We start from the raw sequence: 17,930 nt of genomic DNA on the forward strand, positions 1-17,930 counted from the left end.
AGAGCTTACATTTATTTCTCTTATCCATGCCCTCATTTCTTCCTATCCCCATGGAGAATTGGTAGCAATTGTACTATATTTAAAGTCTGCTCATTTGCATACTGCAGCTCTTCCAATTAGCAAGTTATTTCACAGGAGAGATAAAAAACATGAAACCTGACTTGCTGACTCTGCTACATGCATGCCCTATAACTGTGTTGTTCCTGCCATTCCTGTTTCCTCAATAGCCATTTTCTGTGTGTGTGTGTGTGTGTGTGTGTGTGTGTGTGTGTGTGTGTGTATAATTGAGGGGTGTTTGCCCAGTAAGTGTAGACCCTAGTTCTGCCACTTACTACTTCTGTAATCATAGGTCAGTTAATTACTCAAAATCAATCAACAAATATTAAGTGGCTAATTTTTGTGCTTTTGTTTAGGTTAGCTTTTGATCTTCAATTTGCTGGCCTATAGGGTCCCTCTAAGTCCTTAATATATAATTCTATTGATTTCTTTTTGGTGGCAAAAGGAACACTCTCACTATGGAATCATCTGAGTTATGGCAGCAATAAAAATGTACTATAGTTTCCGTTAATAGGGTCACTCAACCTCAAAAATGACTGTGCTTCACCATCCTTTCTTGTAGGAGTTTCCAAAGTACATGTGGAATGGGCATGCCCTGAACTTAGAGTACTCCCTCCACAAAATGCACACACCTGTGGAGCTTTATAAGAAATTCTTTGTGTGCCCTCTTCCCACAAAGCTTTGGGGTCATTTGATGACAGAAAAAAAATCTAAGGTGTGTGGGTGATTTAAAAAAGGCACTGAGTTGAATGTAGAGGAGACTAGGGGAAATGGATCCCTCTTAGAAGAGCCTATAATATTATTCTCTGTAATTGATAATACTGATAATGATAGGTGATATTCAAATAGCACTTTAAGATTCAGTATTAATCCAGTTCTGAAATTCAAGGAACAAAAATGCTGCTACCCTCACCTCCAGTTAACTATTTTGTTATTATTATTTAGTCATTTCAATCATATCCAACTCTTCACAGCCCCATTTGGGGTTTCCTTGGCAAAGATTCTGGAGGGGTTTGCCATTTCCTTCTCCAGTTCATTTTATAGATGGGAAAATTGAGGCAAACATAGTTAAGTGACTTATCCAGGGTCATTTTACTAGTAAGTGATGAAGTTGAATTTGAACTTAGGTCTTCCTGACTTCAGAGTCAGTGTTCTCTCTGCTGTTGTATCCTAGCCTAACAAGCTGCCCTTCTCTAATTATAGGGTTTATCAAGATCTAAAGTAATGAGGGACACCATAAAAGTTGCACATATAAAAGAAATCATCTTGTGTCTTTTGCAGGAAGACTGAGGGTTTCCAATGTTGAATTTTCAGCAAAAGCATTGACCATGTTAGTCAACTTTGCTTAAATATTTTCTTTTTTGCAAGGGAAGATTCCTTAAGGGCACTGTGTATGTATATTTGTGTATATATGTTTTTGTGTATTTTGTGTGTGTATATGGAGCAGGGTAAGAATGAAGAGGGAAAATATATATCCAGAAATGATGGTGATGAAAGAAACAGATGAAAAGGTTACAAAGAGACATGCTACTAACTCATCACTATCCTTATGTCCCAGTTCTGCTCTGGCTCTGGAAAATGAAGAAACACTTGCAATCATGGCCCAGGAACTCATCTCTTTACTTAAGTGAACTAGTTTGGATTAGTCCAAGGGGATCAGGGTCTTTATAGGATTTTAAACTGATTGATAAAAAGAAATTTACAAATTCATCAGTTCATCAGTAAGTAGACTACAGATACCTGTGAACACTCTGATCATGAGCAGGTCAGATAAGAAAAGCTATTAAAATTTCTTTGGTTTCAGGGTCTGCAATCATGTATTTATCAGTTATTCTAGATGTTTTTTCTGCATCAGTCATTCCCTCTTCCTCTGGCATAAGGGACCTTATCTAACAAACGTGAATCAAGTTTGCAAAGCATATAACATACAAAGCAGATTGTAGATGTACCAAATTTGATCTTTACAACCACTCAGACATAGATATTCCCTCTGGTTATTATTTTTTCCCCAATTCCATGTTAAAACAATTTTTAACTTTGTTTTTGTTATGTGTTTCAAATTTTATACCTTCCTCCTTTTCCTTCCCCTCCCTAAGAGAGTAAGCAATCTGATATAGCTTTATATACATACATACATATATATATGTATATGTATATGTATATGACTGACTGACTCTACATGACCCCATGGGCCATATCGTCCATGGGGTTTTCTTGGTAAAGATACTGTAGTGGTTTCCATTTCTAGTGGATTATGTGACTTCTTTGGGGTTAGCTCTCCTGAGGCCAAATTTGAACTCAGATTTTCCTGGCTCCAAGCTCTGACTGCTGTACCCTATCCACTGATCGATCAACCTGCCAGGCTGCCTCATGCTTGTTGATTGTTGATTAATCAATTGAATAACAAACAAATGATTTTTTTCACAATGACTAAGAAACACTTAGTTTTTCCTGCTCACTTATTTGAATCCTTCCTCATTTTTCTAAATCTAACTCAAGCTCTTAGTCTATGAGGACTCACCTCAGTTGAACTTAGTTTTGCCTGACATTGGGCAAGTAACAACCTCTCTGGAGCTCACTCTTCTCATCTGTAATATGAGGTAGTTGGATGAACTGCTAAATTCTACTTCTGTGATCCCTTGAATTGTCCTTTTCTTTATTTAATTGATTATATTTAAATCTTATCTCCCTAACCAGAGCTGCTGTAAATCTAGACCATCTTATTTTTCTTTGTATTAAACGCTACTTAATTTTCACATAGTAGGTTCTTAGTCACTATTTATTTCTTGAATGGGTGATCTGAGGGCTGGATAAAATGTATAGAAATTCATTTTATAAGCTCCATGAATAATCTATTAACTATAGCCTTGCAATGTCTGGGGGAAAAGCATCAGATTAGGAAATGTGGGGATTTCAGTGGCTTTACCACTATGTGACCTTGAGTAAGTTATTTCTCTGGTCTTCAGTTTACTCAAATATAAAATGAGAGGGTTGACAAGATCATCTACAAGGTCCTTTCCAAATTTAATGATTTTTCAATTTATGCTTTTTTTTTTTTATTAAAACCACAGATTAAAAAGAAAATCAGCCCTGGAGACTTTTGCTTTTCAGTCCCCATGAGATAAATAGCTTCAGGGTGGAGTGACTTGCCCACTATGAGGTCCTCTAACAGCAAAAGCAATAAAAGGTGCAAATGTCTTGATGCAAGGCTTCGAGATGCAAGCCCCCAGTGGCTCCCATGAGCATCACATCTGGTACCTGCTGTGCTGGGCTGCACTTAATATTCATCTTTCGTAGTCCTCTGGCTCTGCTGGGTCTGCATGTTCTTTGTTCTCTCCCTATCTTAATAACTCTTTGGTTAATTGAAAACACATACTGCACAATATTTCCCTTCTCCAGCAGACACTATCATCCTCTCCACCCCCCACCCCTGATTGCATGTTAAGAAGTGATTTGAACTTGAACAATGGAGAACTGGGCAAAGTAAAATTTGATGATTGCATTCATTTTTGAGAGGATGGGGATGGCAGCAAGGCTCAAATGCCAAGGAAACCCTCTGGCTGGGTAATAATGGAGCCAAAATTACAAGCTCATGGCTTGAACCTAGATCTCCTGATGCCAAACATAGACCTTTTCCCAATACACTATGGTCTTACACATACATCTAATTAGCCAGCACAAGATAAGCTTGCCATGAGAGGTATGTTTTTAAAACTATAAAGTTCTATACAAGTATAAGCCATAAAGAGACAGCAAGGAATAATAGATTGAGGGGATGACCTTAGGCTCAAATCCTGGTCCTGAATATTTTAACTATAAGTTAGGGGTGAGTTGTTGATTTATAGTGGAAAAGGAAATTTCTATCCTAAGAATTCCCCTGTGCACCTTGAAATCACATATCCAGACTCTCCCAAGGGAAAAAAAAGATTACTATCAAGTGACAAGAAATATAGAGGCTGAATAGTTTAAGCTATATTCGTTTCATAGAAAATTAATAACATCATTACTAAATGTTTCTGAATATGATGTCTAAATTTTATTAATATGGAATAACCTTTTTTTAATTAACTGAAGATTCAAAAATTTGATAACCTACTTTCCATCTCCAAGTATGAGAAAAACTTAAACAGGGAAAATCTATAATTCAAGAAATGTCAAAAAACCTCAGAATAATTCAATTGAATTCCATTTATTAAGATTATTCAATATTTCACTGCTTTAATTCTTCATCTGAAGTCTGTGCTATAAGGGGCTGCCATATCTTCTGGTTTCTGGACTGATGACCATTATCTCTAGAGGAATCACATGTATTATACTGCATTTTCTTCTGTCATGTCTTTTAAGAATTATTAATATTGTTGATTTTTTCATTATCTTCATTTCCAAAATTATTCCTCCCCAGTCCTTTATTCATAAAGCAATATTTTACAACAAAGAATAAAAAAGAGCAGTTCAGCAAAATCAACCACTATATCAATGGAGTTTATATGCAATATTTAACACTCCCCACTACTGCAAATAAGGGAGAGAAGTCCATTTTAACTCTTTTATGAGAGGGGTAGTGGTAAAGAGGCAAGCTCTATTATGTTAATTGCACAGCATTCAGTGCTGGGTTTATTTTGTTGTTCTTTATATATACGGTGTTCTTATAATCTGTATATGCTTCTCTGAATTCTTCATATTCTATATTTATTATTGGCATAGTACTATTCCATTCAGTTCTTGGACCACAATTTGTTTAGTCATCATCCCCAACCCAAAAGACCATGCTATTTTTCTTTCAAGATGATGATAGGCTCTGCAGATCTCATTGCTAGCAGTAGAGGGGTATGGGAGTCTAAGTTCTTTAATTATACTAATTCCATTCCATTTCTTAAAGCAGTATCAGAATTAGGTTGGCCAAAGGGGCATCACCTTTTTTTAAGTTATTGTCCTTTATGAAGACTGTCTTCTGTTGGGGAATTTAGAAGGGTTGTAATTTGTATTAGTAGGGGAAGGATCTCCTCACTGATTAAATAATGAGTTATGACTGTTTAGTTTCACTAATTCAATTTAAAAAATTGAAACTTCAACTTTCTGTAAAGTTGGACTCAGTTTAGAAAAGGGGTAGGAGATATAAAGATTAAAATACAGTTCTTGACACAGATTCTAGTCAACCAGGTGGGGAATAAGTCTTGTGCAGGGGAGAACCCATATTTTCTCCATCTCCCCCAATTCATTTGACATAATAATAGAATTTAGTCACAGATAATGAGGTTTTAATGTGCTGACACTGTGTTGGATTAACTGTAAAATTGTGGCCACACCCACTGATCCCTTTTCAAAGTAAAAATATTTCTTTTTTGGAATCAGAAGGAAATAATTCAATTAGTTCAGGAATTAGTCATACACCTAGAGGCATGAAATACCTGAACCTTGTGGAGGTTGAGAGATACAGTGTAAGAGACCCCCTGGGAAGGTGGGAAGTTTTCTCCATCCACCCCACCCCCATTTGTCTTGGTATCTTACAGTGTTCACCCCAAAGAGTTATTCTCACCAGTTTGAGAAAAATTCAAGCACAATCAGGGAGCAGAGACACCCAGAGACCTTGAGAGAGGAAGCAGCTTTGATGAATAGGTCTGATCTCTGACAGCAGAGAAGGGTGATCACTCCCAAGTCCAAGAGAAAGCTAGCCTTGACAATATGAAACTTAGCTTTAAAGAAGGGTATCTACTTGAGAAATCTGCTGGGCAGAGAAGTTGCCCAGACAGGAGCTTTGTGAGGATCCGACAAAAAAGATTCCCCGCAGGGTTAGAGTTGTGGGTTGTCTTGGCACAGGCCACATTTTCACAGTAGCCAATTTGTGCCGATCTTCTCAAACATTCAGTGTATATTTGTGGGTGGGTGTGTCCCAGGAAATGAGGAAGGGAATATTTTGCAGCTGTTTTAACCATCCATAATAAGTGCTTTTTCTAAGAACTCTTATCTACTGGTAGGAACTGATTAATTCAAAATAATAGCTTATATATATCTAGTATGTGCTAGATAGAATGCCTTAAAAGGATAGCTAGGTGGTTCAATGGATAGAGCCCAGGTCTGGCATCAGGAATCCTCATCTTTGTGAGTTCAAATCTGGTCGCACACACTTACCTAGCTGTGTGCTCTTGAGCAAGTCACTTAACTCCTATTTTCTCATCTGTAAAATGAGATGAAAATGGCAAACCACTTTAGTATCTTTGCCAAAAAAAAAAACAACACAGATGAGTTCGCAGAGTCAAATTTGACTGAAAAAACTGTGCTTTAAGACTAATACTTCACAAGAATTCTTGCAATGTATGTGTTGTTATTAAATCCATTTTACAATTAAAGAAACTGAGGCAAGCAGGAATTAATTTATTCAAGGTCACATAACTAATAAGTTTCTGAGGCTAGATTTGAATACAGTTCTTCCTAACTCCAGGCCTAGTGATCTATCCATTGGGCCACCAAACTGAAACATGTTTATGTTTAGAAACATAACCCCACATAGTTCTATTTGAACCTTGAGTTAGTCACTCTCTAGGATCTTTGGGAGGAGGTAGTACTGAAAAATTTTACACATATACACTTTGCATTTTTTTAATTTAAATTTTTTTTCCAATTACATGCAAAGGTAATTTTCAATATGCATCTATTTGCAAGTTTATGAGTTCCACATTTTACTACTACCCTCACTTCCCCTCCCCCTCCCCATGGCAGTTAACAATCTGGTAAAAGTTGTACATTTCCAATTGTTTTTGACATCTTTCCATATGTCATGTTGTGAAAGAGGAATTAGTACTAAAGGGGAAAAAAAACCATGAGAAAGAAAAAACATAAAAGAAATTTTTTAAAAGTGAACATAATATGCTTTGCTCCGCATTCAGACTCCATAGTGCTTGTGCTTTGTTTGTTTGTTTATTTATTCTGGATTATACTTTTCATTTTAAGGGAAATGTAAACTCATCCACTGGGAGCATTCTCTAGTGAAACATTTTATCACCAATCTATACCTTATCCTACACAATTCTTGGTCATTTTCTTCCATAAATCAACTAAAGAAGAAGTGCTCAGAGATATAGAGGATTTCTATTAATTTTTTAAATATTCCCCAAAGAATCAGAGATTAAAAAAATGAAGTGATCATTCAGTCCAACCTCTAAATCTATTTTACATTGTATCTTATAAGGGCTCATCTACCTTGTATTCCAATAGAATTATGCTTTTTTCTTAAAGATCTCTAATAAAAGAATGACTAATGATGATGATGATGATGATGATGGTAAGAACAACAATAATAATAACTACCATTTGTATCCTGCTTCATGATCTGCAAACCATCTTGCAAATAGTATTTCACTTTACCCCCACAACAATTCTGAGAATTAGGTGGAATTATTTTTCCATTTGCCAGTTAAGAAAACTAAGACAGATAAAGGTTAAGTTACTTGTCTTGGGTTAACTGATAGTAATGCATAGTTGCATTTCAACTCAGGTTTTTCCTGTTTCTAGACTGAGTTCTATCCACTGTACTATTCAGTCCCCAACAAAGCTCAAAGGATAGAAGCATAAAAGACAAGACAGTCCCACCTATAAGGAGCTCACATTCTAATGGATAAAACAACACAATCCAAAGAGAGGTTGTTCAAGGAAGAACATTTGGGGCAGAAAAGTTACTAGGATGGGTGAGTAGGACCATTCTAGAAAGGAGTAAACCAGCATACCCCATCTGGGGAATTCCAGCAAGGTTATTTGATCTTGGTTTATGATTCCATAACTAAAGAGAATTTACCTTAGAGGATTGTTGAGAGGATTAAATGAGGTAACATATTTTACAAAGCTTAAAATGCTCTACTAAGGCTAATGATTCTATGTGTAAAAATCCCTATTATTAAATATTTATTTAAATTATTAACAATTTAGTTATACTGTGGATCAAATATGATCATGAAATATAATACAATCAGCAAAAGTCTGGGAAAATAAGTGCTCATCTTTCAAGAACTTGTTTATTTGAGATTACATACAGATCAAGTCCATCCTCAGCCTCTTTGACCAAGATGGGGTCAGAGATCTAGGCACCATCCAGGACTTGCTGTGTTATCCTAAAATAACAAGTCCTTAAGAGTCAGCACCTGTTTTTGTTTGTTTGTTTGTTTTGGCAAGGCAATGGGGTTAAGTGGTTTGCCCAAGGCCACACAGCTAGGTAATTATTAAGTTTCTGAGGTCCGATTTGAACTCAGATACTCCTGGGCTGGTGCTCTATCCACCACCCACCTAGCTGCCCCAGCACCTGTTTTGCTAGAAAGTGCCAGGGAAACTCATTGCATATTCTTTTGGGTTTATGTTTATGTTCACTACATATTTGTAGATAATGAAAGTATCATTTTCATAGATTGTTCTGATTAGTAAGATAAAGTTCAGAAAAATTATTTGCCCAAAGTTATCTATTTATTAGGCAGTTAGCAACCTTGACTAGAACCTGGGATTTAGACTGGAATTATTGTTCCATTGTTCTTTATAATGTTACCCAGGCATGTCTGATGGAACTAGCTCACCTATTAAGGAGGCACCCTGAAGGGATCTTTTAAACATGTTCAAAATGGAGACCTCTTTATCTACTATTGAATGGGTAGTGTTAGTCAACTTTGGTAAGACTAAAATGTTTACTCCTTTTGATTCCATTCTTTCTACCATTTAAAAAAAAAATCTTTTTTAAAGCACTCTAGTCTATTGTGTCCAGAGGGCAAAGAATGAAATGAACTGGTGGGAAGGAAAGTACTTCCCTTTCCCAACTGCTTCTCTTTTACCTAATAGGCCTGGACATGTTCTATGTCGTCTTATTGCTAAATAATCACCTGATGCTAATGAGGTGATCCCACAGGACCCTGGGGTTGGAGCTATCATAACCTAGGAACCAGGATTACAGATGGAATAGTGCAACCAGTCAGCCCAGCATGAACACCCTGAGAAGTCAAAGTGTCTGGGACTCAATACCAAAGAGGAATTTTGAACTTGGAACTGAGACTGTGCTCTATAGGAATGGAGCTAAGCTATGACTCTAATCCCTTTCTCCTTCCCACAAAGTAATGTGGTACAGGGGGGGAAAGGATAATGCTTTCCACGTGTTGGGAGAGTAAAATTGTTTTTTGGAGTAAACAATCTTTTGTAAAAATGGAATTGGAAGCTATCCAAGTGGTACGGGGGATACAGTATTGGTCCTGGATTCAGAAGAATCAGAGTTCAAATCTAGGCTCAGATACTTATTAGCTGTGTGACCTTGGATAAGACAGATAAGACCCTATTTACCTCAGTTCTTCATCTATAAAATGAATTGGAAAAAGAAATGGCAAACTACTTCAGAATCTCTGCCAAGAAAACTGCAAATGGTGTCATGAAAAGTCAGACCAGACTAAAATGACTGAATGACAAAAATCAAATGGAACTGGGGTGCAGGACCCCACCCCCTATATTTGAAGGAATACCACTGTTTAGGGGCTGAAGCTCATGACAGCAGACCTAGAATCCCAATTCCTTTAAGGCTACCACAGAACTTAAAAGAAGATATAAAATGTAACACATCTGACCCTGAAGTGGTGGAGGGTCATAGTGGTTCAATAATATTCTCATTATTATGTGAGAAGATGAGATATAAATATATCATGTTTATAGAGAGTTTTATAGCTCATGAATCACTTCTACATTGAAACTTCAAAATAGAGTCTATTAGGTTATACAGTGATTATTACCTACATTTTACATTTGACAAACATCAGGCTAAGAGGGATTGGGATTCATCTGAAATTACAAGAAACGGGTTGGTGAATGTTGAGTTTAGAGCACAAGTTTTTTCACTTTTGCCTCTCACACTATACTCTCTGTTAAAACATTCTTTGATGATGTCATCCTTTGATGATGTCACCCTCCTGACCAAAGAACTTGGAGTGTCCTTCTGTGATCACATCCTGATGCCAGCCTCTCCAAATATATCACATTGCTCTCCTTCACAGACTAGCCATACTGGTTGGTCTGTTTGTTTCACCTTGATCTGTTTTTCCCATACATATGGAGGCGATTCCATCTCTCACCTCCATGATTTTGCACCGATGTTTTCCTTGACTGGAATTCTCCACCTTTTCAAATCCTTAGCTCACTTCAAGCACTAGCCCAAGTACCATTCCCTATTAGGGACTTTTGTGATTCCCTCACTTGTTAAATTTTTTTGTTGTTCACTTGTTTTCTATCATTTCCAGCTCTTAGGGGTTTTCTTGGAAATATATTGGAGTAGTTTGACACCTTCTTCTCCAAGTCATTTAGAGATGAAAAAGCTGACACAAATAGGGTGAAGTGACAGGGAGAGTCACATAGCTAGCAGGTATCTTAGGCAGGATTTGAACTCACTTCTTCCTGCCTCCAGGCCCAGCTCTTTATCCTTCATGCCACCTGGCTGCCTCTTTCTCCAACTCTATATTTAGCTGAAAGATAATTAGTGTCACTAGAATTCTTGGCCAATTAAATCAGTATTCTCTCTGACTAATTGGGAATTGTTTGGCAAAACCTTCTCTTAACTATTTCTAACTTCCTAAGCTCAGATGAAGCTGCTTTTTAGTCCCCCTGCTGGGCAATCATCTCTGCTTAAGGTTCCTGTTTCTCTTTTTTAAATGAGAAACTTCTGACCCTCAGCAGCTCACCCTTTAAAAAATTCTTATCCCCCCAATTTTTTTCTATCAAACTTACAGTCCTTTTTTTAAAAATCATATCCCAATTTCCAAATGTTTATATTAAAATCTCTCAATTTTTCTTAGTGAATACTTTTGGTATCCTTGAAATTAAGTTAAAATGTCTCTGACTTTTAATAAATAAACAAATACTTCTCTGAAAATTCATTAACTTACATTATGTTCCCACAGAAGTATGGTATCATTCCACATTGTTGACAAGGAGATCTGAATTCTCAAATCTATACCACAAAAATTTTCTTTCCAAAATTGCCCAAATCACATTTGAAAGCTGCATTTCTTTATAATACAATTGAGCACTTTTATTAAGTTTAAATTAAGATTAAAGACTTTTCTATTCACATTAAACATCAAAATGTTCTTCTATAACATTGGTATTCTTACATTTTTGACAATAAATATAAATGTCTTTACACAAAAATGCTTCTTTCTGTTCCTTTTATCATAAATTACTCATAAGGAAGGTCTTAAGAAGACAGAACCACAAAAGATAGCCATAAAAATAAGGAAATAAGGAAAAGAAAAATGAAGGTTTTGGACTAGATAGTTTCTAACACTGCTTCTAGCTTTAGCAACTGTAATTTTGCAACCAGAAGAAATCACCTACCAACTTAATAAGTGACAATGGCTCATGGGGATGGGGGGGGTGTTCAGGGAAGGTTTGAGAACTAGGATTGTGTGCCTGGGCTTGGAGGACTGGTAGGACATTAATAAGCAAGAGATGTGGGAAAGAACATACTAGTCAGGCATAGGGAAAGACAAAAGCAGGGAGGTAAGAGAGTGTTCCAGGAATGGTAACAAGTTGAACTTGGCTTGATCACAGAGTACATGAGGGGGAGTAGTGGGATTTATAGCTGGAAAAAAGAAATTAGTGCCAGATTCAGAGGAGGTTTTGAATTAGTATTTCATGCTTGGGAAAATAAGTGGTGCAGAAAGGCCACAGAATCACCTTGGAGGAACTGATTGATAAGAAAAGACTATCTCTATATATGATATATACATGTACATATGTATATATTTGTATATATTTATATCTGTGTATTATGTATATACATAAATTTATTTACAAAAAGGGGAGAAAAAGCAAATGCATCTCAAGGAGCCATCTCCCTTAAATCCTTTCCATTCTGCCTTTTTCAGTCATTCTATCTTTTGTTTTCTTGAATACATCTTCTCTCCTCTTTACCATTAACTCTTCTCCAATTGCCTACAAATTTGTTTCGGTTCTCCTAATCTTTAAAAAAATAAAAATTCCAATCAAATCCCTTCTCGTTCTAGTCCATCCAGCTAACATCCCACATCTTTCCTTCCCTTCACTGCTCAACCGTTAAAAAGTTCATTTCTCCTAATGTCTAGTGCTTCTACATTGTCACCAACCAATCTCTTTTCACCTTATAATTAGGGCCTTTTCACCACCACTTTATTAAAAACGATCACTTTCAAGACATCTGTGAACTCTGTATAAGCTACAATGACCATGGTCTTTGTTTCAGTTCTCATCTTCCTGGACTGCTTTGTAGCTTTTGTCATAGTGTCCACCTCTTCTATGAATGAGTCCCTGATCTTAGTGATGTCTCCCTCCTTGAATTACCATTGAATTATTTATCCATTTACATATTCTGAACTAAACCCCATCTGGTAGAATATTAGCTCCTTGAGATTAAGGACGTCATCTGTCCGTCTATCTATCTATCTATCTATCTATCTATCTATCTATCTATCTATCTACCTGTCTATAACTATGTATCTCTGTATATCAGAAATCATTTTTCTGTCTTTCATGTTTTCTAAACTTTATCAGTACTGTGATCACTGGATAACAAATATCCGAGACTATTATATCTTGAGTTGAAATATATAAATCTTTGTTCAGATAGTCATCAGTCAAATTCCCTTTTATATATTTGTCATTTTCCAGTTTTAAAAATCTGCTATGATTAGAACATACTTACCCACACATACATAGGATTATTGATTTAGAGAAAAATGGGTCTTCAGTTGGCATTTAGTCCATATTTCTTATTTTACAGAGGGAGAAACTTTCCCTGTATTCCTCAACTAGTAAATAGCAAAGATGAGATTTGAACTCCAGATCTTGGGCTCCAAATCCAGGGCTCCTCCTGTTTTTACTATGATGGCATTTCTTGAGTTATGTTATTCAGATAATTCCAGAGATGTAAATTAGTTGTCTATCAAACAATTTAATTGTCAGTAATATCAAGGTGAGTCTAATTTTTCTATCATGCCCCTGCCTAGGCCAGTCTTTATGACCAGTCTGTTGTCCCATTTTGCCTTAATAAACATTGTACTCCTAAGTACTCCATGACATATCAGCAGGACACCACAACTTATTTTCACACTTCAGAGGCTTCATTGGATTCACTCATTTCAGTGAAAGGTCCCCTCTGGGTGCATTTGGTAGGTGACAATCTTACTGTTTGAAAATTCTCATTTGAAGCAGCAATTAGTGGGTATTATAACCTCTAAGAGCCTATCTTCATTTTCTTTTGGAATGCTTCCATGATCCCTTAAATGTGGGTACTCTCTCCAGGGAAACAGATTATAACCCATCCATGGCTGCTAATTCAATAGGACTCTTGTCAATTGTTGATTGATCAATCAATTAACAAGCATTTATTGAACTCATGCTATTTACCAGGTATTATGCTATGCACTGGGGATATAAATGGAAGGAATATAACAACATTCTAAAATGTCTACATTCCTTTAGATCTGTTATAGGTAACAGCTACTGGGGGTCTTCCTCTATTTATTATGTGGCTTCTCTTGGAGTTATAAATGAAGCACATTACTTGCTTACCTCTTGCTATTGCTATGTGAGTGGTCCTTTTTTTTATTTTTTAGAGAAACATGGTGTTTAATGTTAAAGCTCAACACCTTCCAAGAAGGGGCTCAGGGCTGGAATCAAAGCAGTGGGAAGGAGGCAAGCAGCCTTCCACAGAGCCTCACATGGTGAAGAGGATGAGGAAGGCTACCATTAAACAGAAGAGCCCTATAGCTTCAGACAGGGCAAAGCAGAGGATGGCATAGGAGAAGAGCTGCTACTTGAGGGATGGGCTCCTTGCATAGCCGAAGATTAAACTGCAGAACACTGTCCTGATCCCTGTCCCTGAGCCAGTCACACCAACCATGGCAGCCCCATCCCCAATAAACTTGTCTACTGTGTCAATGTTTCCAGCAATTGCACTAGTCTGGGACTCCCAACCTGCCAGCTACCAGAAGTAGGTTGTTCAAAATGGATCTCTGACCTATTCAGGACAGAGCCCTGACCAGACCCCTGGGAGAGCACCGGATCAGGGCTGGAGAAATGAGGAGTGACCCGTGGACTTCATTCTGTGCTATATACTGCACCTCGCTCTTCTTCCTGCTGCCCCACTCCCCAAGGCCTGTCCTGTCCCAGCTCCCGCTAGCACTGTTCACCTTTTTTTTTTTTGATCATACAGTTGTCTAATGTCATCTGTTATACTACTACTTCATAATCCCTCATTTGGAATGTGTAAGAGCCTATTCATATACACTTTAAACCTTTCCATTGGTTTTACATGGATATATTAGAGTCAATTGTTAAATTTTTATATGACCATTTCATCTCAAATATTAGCAAACATTATAAATCAAAGCTTGATTTATTCTTTTGTTGATCTCTAGACATAAGAGATGGAGAACATGTCAATGGAGATTAAACTCTAAAGTATGTCAGTGGTACAGTGGAATATCCATTCCATAGGACGTGTATGTTTGCTAAACTTTTACCAGAATATCCCTTTCTTTGGAAGATTACCAATTTCAATTCTTTGGAGACTGTGGTAGTTGTCTATAGATGTAAATGGAAGATACTCTTTATCCCTATTTGAGGTATAGTTGGTACATTCAAATCCATAGCACTTCAAAAGTCATGAAGATTCTGAGGCAAGTTGTGAGAGTCTGAAAAGGATTGAAGACTCCACCAACTTGATTTTGTGATATGTGGGTTTACCTTGACTTTTGTGGCCTGTTCAAAAGACTTTGAAAACTACGGTCCTTGACAATGTTCAGATAGCACCATCAGAATGACTGACATCCATGTGCGGGGTGTTCTACTAATTCTTTATAGTTTGAAGAGTGATACTGTGGTTATCTCTTCCCCTCTATTAAAATTCTTTGTTAAAGGCCAGCTTTTCCCTACTTTATCCCATGATTATTCTCTAGAAGATGTCCCTACACTTGTAGGGACTGCTATTTTGAGGTGCAATCATCCTCACTGAATATAACCAATCAATTCGACAAGTATTTATTAAATTCTGACTTTGTGGAAGTTGTCTTGGAGAAACAAAGAGAAAACTAAAATAGTCCCTGCCCTCAATTACATTCATCAACAAGAGACAATATCCAGTATAATGTCTTCAACTCCATACCTGGAAGATCACAAAAATAAAAAGAGAATTATTCATGAGCATCATAGATAGAGATCAAGAGTATAGCCTAGAGATCTACTCCAACTTCTCATTATGATGAAACTGAGATCTAGAAAGGTTAACTATTTGCCCCAAAAGTTATGGAAGTAGTAATGCCAAGGTTGTGATTTAAGCCAATGTCCTCTGATTCCAAACCTAGAATTTTTTTCAATGTATCATGCAACTGTTAGTGATTAATCAAGTTACTTCTTTGACACTTTTTACTTCATGAATTTGTCATTTGATTAGTCTTTGAGCTCTATCTATAGATGCAGATCACATTACCTCTATGGGATAGACTTCAAAAGATTTTATGGCTGGAAAAATCTATCACTCTGAAGACAATTTGAAATTGAGCTACTCCCTAACTTAGTAAAGTTGTTTTGGGGAAAACAGAGTGGACCCATACAGTGTTAGTAATAGAAAGTGTTAAAAGCTCGATAGGACTGTTAAAAAATGAATACATTATAATTTTTTTTCCCAGTATATATATATATATATATATATATATATATATATATACACACACACACACACACACACACACACACACATATATATATATTTACTGCATGTTTGTGTTTCATACTGAATATTCTTGAGGATTATCTTTGATTTGGCCATCTTACTCATTGTCTAAACCTATCTGATAGGAACTAGCATACATACCAAGGAGCTACTGCCATCTGGTGTTCATAGAAGGAACTACAATGAGAAAAGGAATTCCTTCCCATTGGCTTCAGTAGTCAGTCCTGGAACAAAAGACTTTTAAGAATTTTCTTCTGACTAGGCTAGAAAATTCTGACAGCCCATAAAGGATTTCAGATAGGTGGTACATGTCCAAGAACCACAATCTATACAAAGTCAGATGTGCACCTACTCAGAGAAGAAAATATAAGGAACATGAGACCTGGAAATAGGGAAAATAAAATAAGACCAATGATTGTGATTTTTAAATTTAAAATTTAAATTTAAAATTAATTACTTTTATATGCCCTAACTCCCTTCAATAATGAAACCCCCAGATACTTACCCTCAGTCTAATCTCTTTAATTCTTGTGCAATAGCAAACATCTCTTTTTAGATTCTATTCCTCAAAAGACCAAGTCATTCCCCTGTCAATGATATGGCATTTTACAATTTTATTTCAAGCACTATATTAAGCCAGTAAATTATCTTCCCTCCAGATGAGACATTTGTCATTTTCAACCTATTCCCAAATAGTTGGGAAAGTATACTGTTTTCAATTATCTGATGCATGGTAAAGAAATGACTTTAAGCAGTACATAGAGCCTGTGGGTCTATTCCTTGTGTTTAGAACTTCACATCTCTCTGTTTATTGGATCTGCTGTTTGGATCATTTACCAACACATATTCACAGTCTTCTTCCTTCCACTCCACTCCCATCTCTACACCTCTCTACATATACCCTACCTTTCCATAAATATTCCTAGACGGATTCATTATAACAAAGGACACCTGGGGTAACATTGGCAGCTAACTTAACTCCAATCAATCTCTCTAATGCTTTTCATGCTCTAGTTTCATTAGAAAGCAGGGTGATCACTCACTCTTTGGGGCTGAGCCACCATGCTGATTTGTGCCTTCTTATGGTGATGGCTAATATGTGTCCCCAAAGAGTTCAGATTTCCTCCCCAAACAGGGAGTGCTGCTGTGTATGCCCTATTTATTGCTGCTGTAGTAAGAATATATATTACCTTTTATTACACAGATATTAGAGAGGGAAATCTGAGGTGGAGTTTCAAGAGGAATACATCAGAAAAGCATAATAAATTTAGATAAGTATGAAATGTTTTCCTGCTAGAATATTCACTGAGTTATATATACACAACAGGGTTCTCTCTCTCTATTGTAACAGGGTAATTCATAGCTCTTATGAGGGTCAGGATCCTTTTTCCTCCCTTCTTTACTCCTTTCCTTCCTCCTTCCTCCCCTCCTCCCCTCCTCCCTTCCTCCCTTCCTCCCCTTAGGAACCATTGTATATGGGAGCATTGTGAATTATCTTCACCTGGTGTCCTTGAACACCAGAATCTTATTTTACTAAGTGCCCTGGGAGTGGGAGTGGATTAGAGACTGGAAAAAGTATTTAAGCACTGGTGTTTTGGTGAATAAATGGAGCACTTGGAGATCTTGATAGAGTACTTGTCTCCTTTGTAATCTTTGTTTCCCACCCCTCCAACATTTGCCTGGGGAGGATTAAAGGAATCCAGAAGTGAACTCTACTCCTTCCTCTGTTTTCCTTCCTCTCTCCCTTCCCAAATGAGGAACCCTAGATTCAGAGATGTCATAATAATTCTAGATAAGTCATTCTCTGTGTGATTTGTCCAAGTCTTATATGTGATTTAATCTCTTAATTTATCTTGGCCTCAGTTTCTTCATTTGTAAATTACTCAACTGGATGTCCTCCAAGGTCCCTTCCAGTTCTAAATATGTGATCTTATTGGAGTACAAACTGTTTACCAGATGAGGCAGCTAGGTTTGGACTGGATAGCGTGCCAACCTAGAGTCAAGAAAGTTCATTTTCCTGAATTCAAATCTGGACAAGTCATTAAACCTATTTTCCTCAATTTCCTCTTTTGAAAAGGAAATGGCAAACTACTCCAGTATCTCTGCCAAGAAAACCCCAAATGTGATTAGGATGATTTGGACATGGCTGAAAATA

General features: G+C 36.9%; 1 pseudogene; it reads right to left on the reverse strand.

Annotated features, from left to right (window-relative positions):
* Positions 1-13,759: 13,759 nt before the first annotated feature.
* Positions 13,760-16,654, reverse strand: LOC141499391 (ATP synthase F(0) complex subunit C1, mitochondrial pseudogene; annotated as a pseudogene).
* Positions 16,655-17,930: the final 1,276 nt, after the last annotated feature.

This window comes from Macrotis lagotis, chromosome X, assembly GCF_037893015.1.
Source record: "Macrotis lagotis isolate mMagLag1 chromosome X, bilby.v1.9.chrom.fasta, whole genome shotgun sequence".
NCBI classification, from domain to species: Eukaryota; Metazoa; Chordata; class Mammalia; order Peramelemorphia; family Peramelidae; genus Macrotis; species Macrotis lagotis.